General features: G+C 44.1%; 1 long non-coding RNA gene across 1 annotated transcript; it reads right to left on the bottom strand.

Annotated features, from left to right (window-relative positions):
- Nucleotides 1-914: 914 nt before the first annotated feature.
- LOC114585093 (uncharacterized) lies at nt 915-3,455 on the bottom strand. The gene is made up of 2 exons (XR_003703806.2): nt 1,487-3,455; nt 915-1,144 (listed from the first exon to the last, which is right to left on the bottom strand). It is a non-coding gene; the product is annotated as an uncharacterized LOC114585093 (long non-coding RNA).
- Between the last annotated feature and the right edge of the window lie 4,280 nt (nt 3,456-7,735).

The following is a 7,735-nucleotide window of genomic DNA, read 5'->3' as shown; positions in this document are numbered from 1 at the left end:
CAACCCAAAAGCTCCTGATCTCAAGATCTTACTCAAACTCACTGCCCTAGGAAGAGTGGGTGCAATGTTGAAGGGATCTACTTCACCCAAGTGCACCTCAATTTCTATAGGAGAAAAGGCAGACCCAAGGGGTGATCTTGGGCACTGCCACACCCACCCACCAACTTCTCAATCCCCTACAAGAGGCTCTCAAGGTGTTTCCTCTATGGGAGATGTCCCAGGGTGCTTGCCAGTTTCTTAGTATGTTTACTCAGCCCCACATTATCCCTGTCTAAAGTTGTAACAGCCTTCATGTGGATTTAACAGAAGCAAGGTAGACACCGCTTCAGATGGATTCTTAGTCAGCATAGCAGAAAGCCTGAAAGGAACGGAAAAAACAAAACAAACACCAGTCTCCCACAATCCAGTAAAGGAGCCCTTGGGAAAAAGACCTGCCCTCTTGTCCTCTAGTCTAGTGGTGATCTGTTGTAGCCCCACAGAGCCTGGGAAGGGCAGCTTAGTTATAAATTGTTTCTATGGGCTGTATCCAACTTAACACAATTAGGAGGGTTTTGGTTTTTGTTTTTAAAGGTGCTGTTAATTATGAATGGGTTTTTCTCCTTGAAATTGACAGTTCAGTTTTCTTTTGATCAATTGTCTTATTTTCCCATAAAAATCTAAACAAGGGAGTCAGTGTTAAACCGATAAGCTTTTGTCATTTTTTATGAAAAGTGTAGGACAATCTTCTTCTATATCAAAATAGGTCCACAATTCTTGCTCCCCACGTTTTTTGTTTGTTTTTTTCTGGTAACAAGACAAAACTTTTATTAACCTTTGAAACACCAAATCTAGGAATTGGTAGAATTGTAGAGTTTGGCACTAGCTAGATAGAGCTTCTTCTTCTCAGCTTTGGTGCTGCCTGAGAGTAGCAAACCTTGAATTATTAACTATCTTTATTTTAATGATACATCTTTAGTGCATACAGAACTTCAATCACTCAGTTAGCCGAGCTGAGTAACACACCATTAATATATAGCCTACATATTGATGCGGTTCCATTTTTGAAATCCGGTGTAGATTAATCCATGGTGGGATTGGTTCCTTGTGACTGGCATCCTTGTTAATCATTCATAACTTCATTAACATTGCTGTTGATTTGGCTCGCCTGTTCAGAGAGACATAGCATGATCCTTATATACCTTGAAAGGTACGCTGGCTCCACATTCACATGTAAACAAGCTTTTGCTTATGAAGCTCTTGATCCTGAGCAGGGCTTAGTCACAAACACTTTTATCAGCCAGTGGGGCTCTTTTGCCTGTTTAAAGTCAGCATGAATGGGGTCTAATTTTTCCAGATGTTTGAAGTTAGTCCTAGCATGAATGGGATCTAAATTGGCTAGTAATGTTGCCCATTATCTGCCACAGATCAAATGGGTTATGCTGCAAAAACACACAATGCAAAATCAGAGGAGCATCACCAAAAACACATCCATGCTGTAAACACTTACCTGCCAGTATTTTTCATTGTCTCCAGGATCAATGTCTAAGAGACCGGATAATCTGAAAGTAGGTGAGAGGGAACCGGGTGACCTAGTGTCTCCAGAATCAGCATCACAACACTGTTTTCCAAATGCGTACTTCTATGCTGGAATATTTGTGACATTGAGAAGATATAAATGTCAGCAAAATTAGGACAGAGGGAAGGGGAGATTTTACATACCGTACCTGTTTTCCTTTGGTCTCTGAAGCCACTGTCACTGCTGTTAGGAATGCTTTACTCACAAGTTAACCTTACTGCCCAGAGGGTGACGATGGTTTTAAATGGATTATCATTCCCTAAAACTATGTCCAAAATTATAAGGCACTGGTTATTTATTCACTCAGTGAAACCCATTAGCTAGCTAGAAAGAAAGGTTAAACTTCTTAACAAATTATATTCCCATATAGGAAATGATACGGTGAATGTCCACATATGTTTTTTTCTGTACGTAATGTGTATAGATAGTTACAGATGACAAATACTGCGTAATGGAAAGGGTCCTTTGGTCTGTAATCTGTGGTTAATGGCTAATGGTTTAGAGAGAGAGCTGACCCATTGATTCTCTTCTCCTCTGCCAGTTGGAGGCATCTCCCTTGAGTAGATAAAGGAAATTTATAAAGGGTGGGGGGTTGTGCCCTAAGAAAGACAAAATAGGCTTGTAGCTAACAACTGAAAGCAGAAGGATGGAAAATACAGCAGAATATTTCTAACCAAACGGAGACTCTCCAGAGTGTGTTAGTTTCTCCAAAGCTGTAAAAGCCAACCAGCACTGACAAGTCTCCGCACCAGTCCAAGCTACGTAACCAGCGTCACAAGCTGCCATTGGTGTGCTTGTGTTTGTTTGTTTCTTTGATCTTAATTGCAGCTTAGCTTTCCCTGAGTGCAAGTAAATAGGACATGCTGGAGAAGAAAAAGGCACAAAGGACAGAATAGCCCAAGACAAGAGCTATTGATCACAAGAGACAGGTTGTTTTCCCTTGCCGTTTGGAAGTCTGTGTCTGACAGTGGGCAAGAATCACATGAAAACTTTGAAGCATCACCACCCACAGTCAATACATGGTTGCATTTACATTTAACCATTTCATCCAAGATGGCAATTTAAAAAATACTGTATCAAGCAAGCTCTGAAACCACATCTACAAGAGCATTGCCATTCGTTGTGCTCCATGATGGAAAGTCTCCAGATAAATTAACACCCCAACCCCACTGCCATTCTGCAGAATCAAGTGCCTACACCATCCATAAGAATAAATAGAAAGGATACAGGCATGGAGAGGGGGACAAATTCATCTCTTTAAGCACACTGGCTGTGAGAAAAGGTTGGCAGTTAAAGGGTGGCAAAATCTGTTTTTATTTCTATGGATTGGTATGTACTCTAAGTACTTGTTTTTATTTACAGGCAATCCTCATTTGGCATTTGGGTTACATTCTGGGCCCCCATGAATGTCAGTGGGGCCTGCATAAAGCATTCTGCCCCACCCCCTTTCTGTCCTTTTAGTGATGCTTCAGTGATGTTTTCTGGTCACTTCCGGGTTTGGCATCTTGATCACATGCATGATTGCGCGTTGATCAGGTGTGCGTCAATCAGTTGTTGCCTTTATTTATTACATTCATGTACCACCTTTTCTTCCAAGGAGCTCAAGGTACTGTACATGGCTCTCCTCATCCCCAGTTCATCTTCCCAACAACCCTCTGAGGTAGGTTAGGCTAAGGGACGGTGACTGGCCCAAGGTAATCCAATGAGCTTCATGGCTGGGTGGGAATTTGAACCCTGGTCCCCCAATGTTCAAACCGGTATACCAGTTTTTCTCAAGTTGTTCCCCAGCTCCCATCATTTTGTAGTTAGAGGTTACCCTTCGAAACTAATTTCTAAACTAATTTGCATTCCATGCAGCAACTAGCCAATTCTTTAAGAAAGTTAGCACCAGGAGCCTAGGCATTCTGGTTGATGAGGTTAAACTGGTGTCCCAGGAAAAAGGCCCCATACAAACACACCACTGTGGGAACCTCTTCCTCAGGAGGAGAGGAAGCTGTGTGGTCACGGGTTCATTGAAATCAGTACTGTCTACTCTGACAGTTTGCAAGGGTCTCAGTCTGCGGTCCTTTGGTGCAGCCTAGGGTAACCATTTATGCAAAAGAAGACATTTGTTTCCATGTGCACATGCTCATTTACGTGTATAGATGCAAACTTAGAAACAGTTACTATAATTTTAAAAGAAATATAATACATCTCGCTGTAGCAGGGAAGATTGTGACATCTGCAACCCTGCTGCTCACAATGGCCGCCATGGACGATGCAGAATGATTGGGCCTGATCCTGACCTGATGATACACCTGTTCCAGATAATGGCCATGAGACTTACTTAGGATCCTGCAGAGCCCAGCTCAGCTCTCTCCCAGCCTTTGGAATCCCCTATTAGGGCCAGCAGCACCTCAGCATCTTCATATGCTCAGAAACCTATATTGGCATCTCTGCAGGTAAATTAACATCGTGTTAGCAGCACCCACGAATGGCTTGCCATACGAAGCAGCCTCCATGCAGTGGAAGTGAAAGAGTGAGGAGCTTCATTTAATGTGTGGGTGGCTCACCTCTCAAGCAAGGAGCAAGAGGGGAGCTATTCCTCAAGAGACCCATGTATACAATTGGTGTGAGTTGGCTCTGCTGGATTGAGGCCTTTTCTTCCTGCACTTTGTTATTCAATGGAAGCTCTTGGATTATCTGCCAGGGCATGCAGGGCACAACTGGGGCAGGATTTGTATATGTGTGATTAATATTTTGCAGATCTTGGGAGGTTGTGTTTTACGCATTTTATGGAAGACATACATTTTTAATTTTTTAATTTTTTTGCCGTGAAAGCTGGGTGTGGTGGTGAGAGATACATCTGGGTTGTGAAATTAATGGCTTTTTAAAAGCAGAGCATATTGGCTAAAATGAAATACCTCAGAAAAGCTCTGGAATGCCAGGTATGCATCTGTAAGATATTTTCTTCCCGTGTTATGTGTTGCTGTTATGTGTGGGGTAACACTGAACTCTTGACAGCCCAGCCAACAGCCACATATATTAAAATTGCACCCTGCAACACACTCCAGAAAACACAGCACCATCCCAGGGTGGGAGGGGCTGGAGGCAGATAAATCAATGTGAGAAGTGCTCTCTGGGAGTAGAAAGTTTTTTAAAAAAAAAAACCCTCTGCTGCAGATACTTAATTCTAGGTTCTTTGGATTTTAGTTTGGAGACTTGCTATCTGGCCAGACAAGGGGTGCCTCCAGATTGTCATTATTTTGTGGGAGGAATTTAAGTATATGCCAGACATTTAGGGTTGCAGAATTAAAATGGATTTAAGTGCTCTGTCACCATAGTGCAATGAATCTACTTTCTCACACACACACACACACACACACACACAGAGAGAGAGAGAGAGAGAGAGAGAGAGAGAGAGAGAGAGAGTGTTTTGGCAGTTAGGAAATTGACAGTTAAATGCACTGAAAAGTGTGAGATGAATGCATGGTTAATGGGAAGACACAGAACTGGCTCACTCAAAAGGCAAGGTGAGATGACTGACTTGGATGGCAGGATCCACAGGGGCATCAAATCCAGCCTCCACGTAATGTTTTGTCTGCTGCTGATGCAGTGACGACAACAGCTGTGAGATGTTTGCCAGAGAGTGGATCTCCTCAGCAGCCCCCTCACTGCTACCCCAAGGTGGCCTCTCAACGAAGAGAAGGCATTGCTGGTCTCCTCTTACCCCCAGGGAGGAAATGGCAGGGGCTGCCCTATGGGGTCTCCTGGACTCTGCACCCACCCAGCAGGCCCCTTCTTCCCTCCTCCCTGGGACGGCCTTTGATTCCTACTTCAACCACTGGTTAAAGTTGATTTCATTTCCCCCACCTGTTTCCGACGTTGATTTTCACTCGCTCCTTCTTCCCTGGCAGAAGGCACACCATTTTTGTGATTCATCTCAGGTGTCCAAAGGTCTTGGGCCAACCCTGGGGGGACACATAAACACCCCAGGAGCAAATCAGGGTGAATGTGGGAGGAAGGCTCCTTCTCCTATAACCACGCTGTAAACAAATGAGAGAGAATGCTTAATTGTCTAACCATTGTGTGAGCTTTGTGCAAGGAAATAAAGATCAAATGCTCATGGTTGTAGAACCTCCCCACAAACAAATCAGAACAAATGCTCAATAAAGACTGGGGAAGTCTAATCTCTAATAAAGTCTAATGAGCAGGTTGTCTGGAGGAGCCTAATTAATCTACTGGGTGGGTGGGTGAAGGGGGGCATTTTATTGATAGCTTTTACCTGACTTTTCCATCAAAAATAGCTTTGCAGTGCTAGTGCATAAAATATCCTGTACCATTTGTAAAAGGATGTTCTCAGTAAATGGAGAAGTAGTGTAGGAGGAATTTGAATGATTTGTTTTTCCCATTTCTGACACACACAAAGCCCCACAACATGGGCTCTCTCATAATCAAGGTGAGGAGCCAACAGCTCTTGGCAAATAACCACAGAGGCTAAGTGCATTTTGTTGTAAATGTTTATATTCTGCTGCTGAAAAAGTATGATAGGGGATGGGAGAGAGGGAGCAGGGTGTGTATGGCATGGCATTCAACATGTGTACTTGTCAAAAAAAGAAAGTGAGTGTTCTGAGGTGAGCCTCTGCAATGTTTTTCCTTTTGAAAATAGTGTGTGTTTGTGTGGTCAAAAAAGAAGAAAATATTTGAACCCAGGGGCTTCCAAGGGCCCTGAATAAACCTAAAAGGCGTATCAGTGAGGAACTTTTTTTCTGGCAGGGTTTCTGCCACTCTTTCAGCTATATGACATGCCAAATCTCAAGAGGGGCAATCTTTCCAGGAATCTTTCCTCACCCAAAGATGGTGGTACCTTCGTGTCAACCTTTACATGCTTCCTCGGCCACCGCTGTGCCTCCCACCTCTCCTTAGTACCACCTTAATCACCTTGGAGGAAAGATGGGGTATCAGTGTTAGAATGATGCTGGTACCCTCTTCCGCCATCATTCCCTCTTTCAGTTCCCTGCGCAACATGCTACCAGGCAAATTCAAGTTCTGTTTTATGCAGCATGGGGAGGAAGTTAGGTTGTAGTTCAGGTGAGTCAAAGAGACAGTAATGGGACCAGATGAGCTTCATGGCCAAGTGGGGCATTTGAACCCTGGTCTCCCAGGTCTTAGTCTGACTCTCTAACCGCTACACCGCTCTGGCTCTTGGTGGAAAGGGAAGGCAGCTAGGAGTGCCCTGCTGCCAGAGAGGTGGAGTGGACAGAAGCTGAGAGCTAAAAACAGCATAGAGACTTGCTTTCTCAGGGCTGAGGTCTCATCCCCATGCTGCAGCAAACATAGAAGATGCACAATACCCATAGATAACAAGGATTTAACTCGGGCATAGGCAAACTCAGCCCTCCAGATGTTTTGGGACTACAACTCCCATCATCCCTAGTGGTCAGGTATGATGGGAATTGTAGTCTCAAAACATCTGGAGGGCCGAGTTTGCCTATGCCTGAGTTAACGGTACCAGTGAAATGCCACCTATGTCTTTGCTTGATCACATATATTTCTATTATATGGTATACAAAGAGTAATAACAGTAATCAAGAGGAGGCACATACGAAGCAGCAGGAAAATAAAGAACATGTATTGGGTTTGGGGGGGTCTTGGGCAGATGCCCTTTGGGTGGGGTTTCCTGAGTAACCCCACCTCCTCTTCACTGGGGTTGTCAATGCCCATTTGCTTGCCTTCTCCTTCTAGGACCAATCAGTAACACTAGCCAAAGAGAGAGAGTGAGCAAGAGGCGAAGGCAAGCCGGGGTTTCTGATTTCCCTTCCTGTTATCTGTGGTTGCATGTTCAGAGAGGGCAGGTGAACAAGCGTCAGTAGCAAGGAGGGAGAGCCGTAGGGTCAGAGGGCTCTGGGGGTTGGTAGTGGAACTCCTGATGTGGTGCGGACCTTGGCTAATGCCCAGCTGTTTCAGCTGCTTTGACCTCAACGTTGTTGTTGGAAAAGGAGGATACAAATAGTAAATCAAATCAAAATCGCATCAGATCAAACCACTGATGCTGGCCTGAACTTGGTTGAAAAACAGATTTTATTCCCCTCTTCAGAATTCCCTACATATTTCAACCATGCACATTCTTCCCGAAAATGCTACACCATTGGGAAACTCAGGCCACACTCAAGGAAACTGAATGAAACACTGAGTGCAATC

Source organism: Podarcis muralis, chromosome 1 (genome assembly GCF_964188315.1).
Source record: "Podarcis muralis chromosome 1, rPodMur119.hap1.1, whole genome shotgun sequence".
Lineage (NCBI taxonomy): Eukaryota > Metazoa > Chordata > Lepidosauria > Squamata > Lacertidae > Podarcis > Podarcis muralis.
This window is presented reverse-complemented; position numbering and strand designations above follow the sequence as displayed.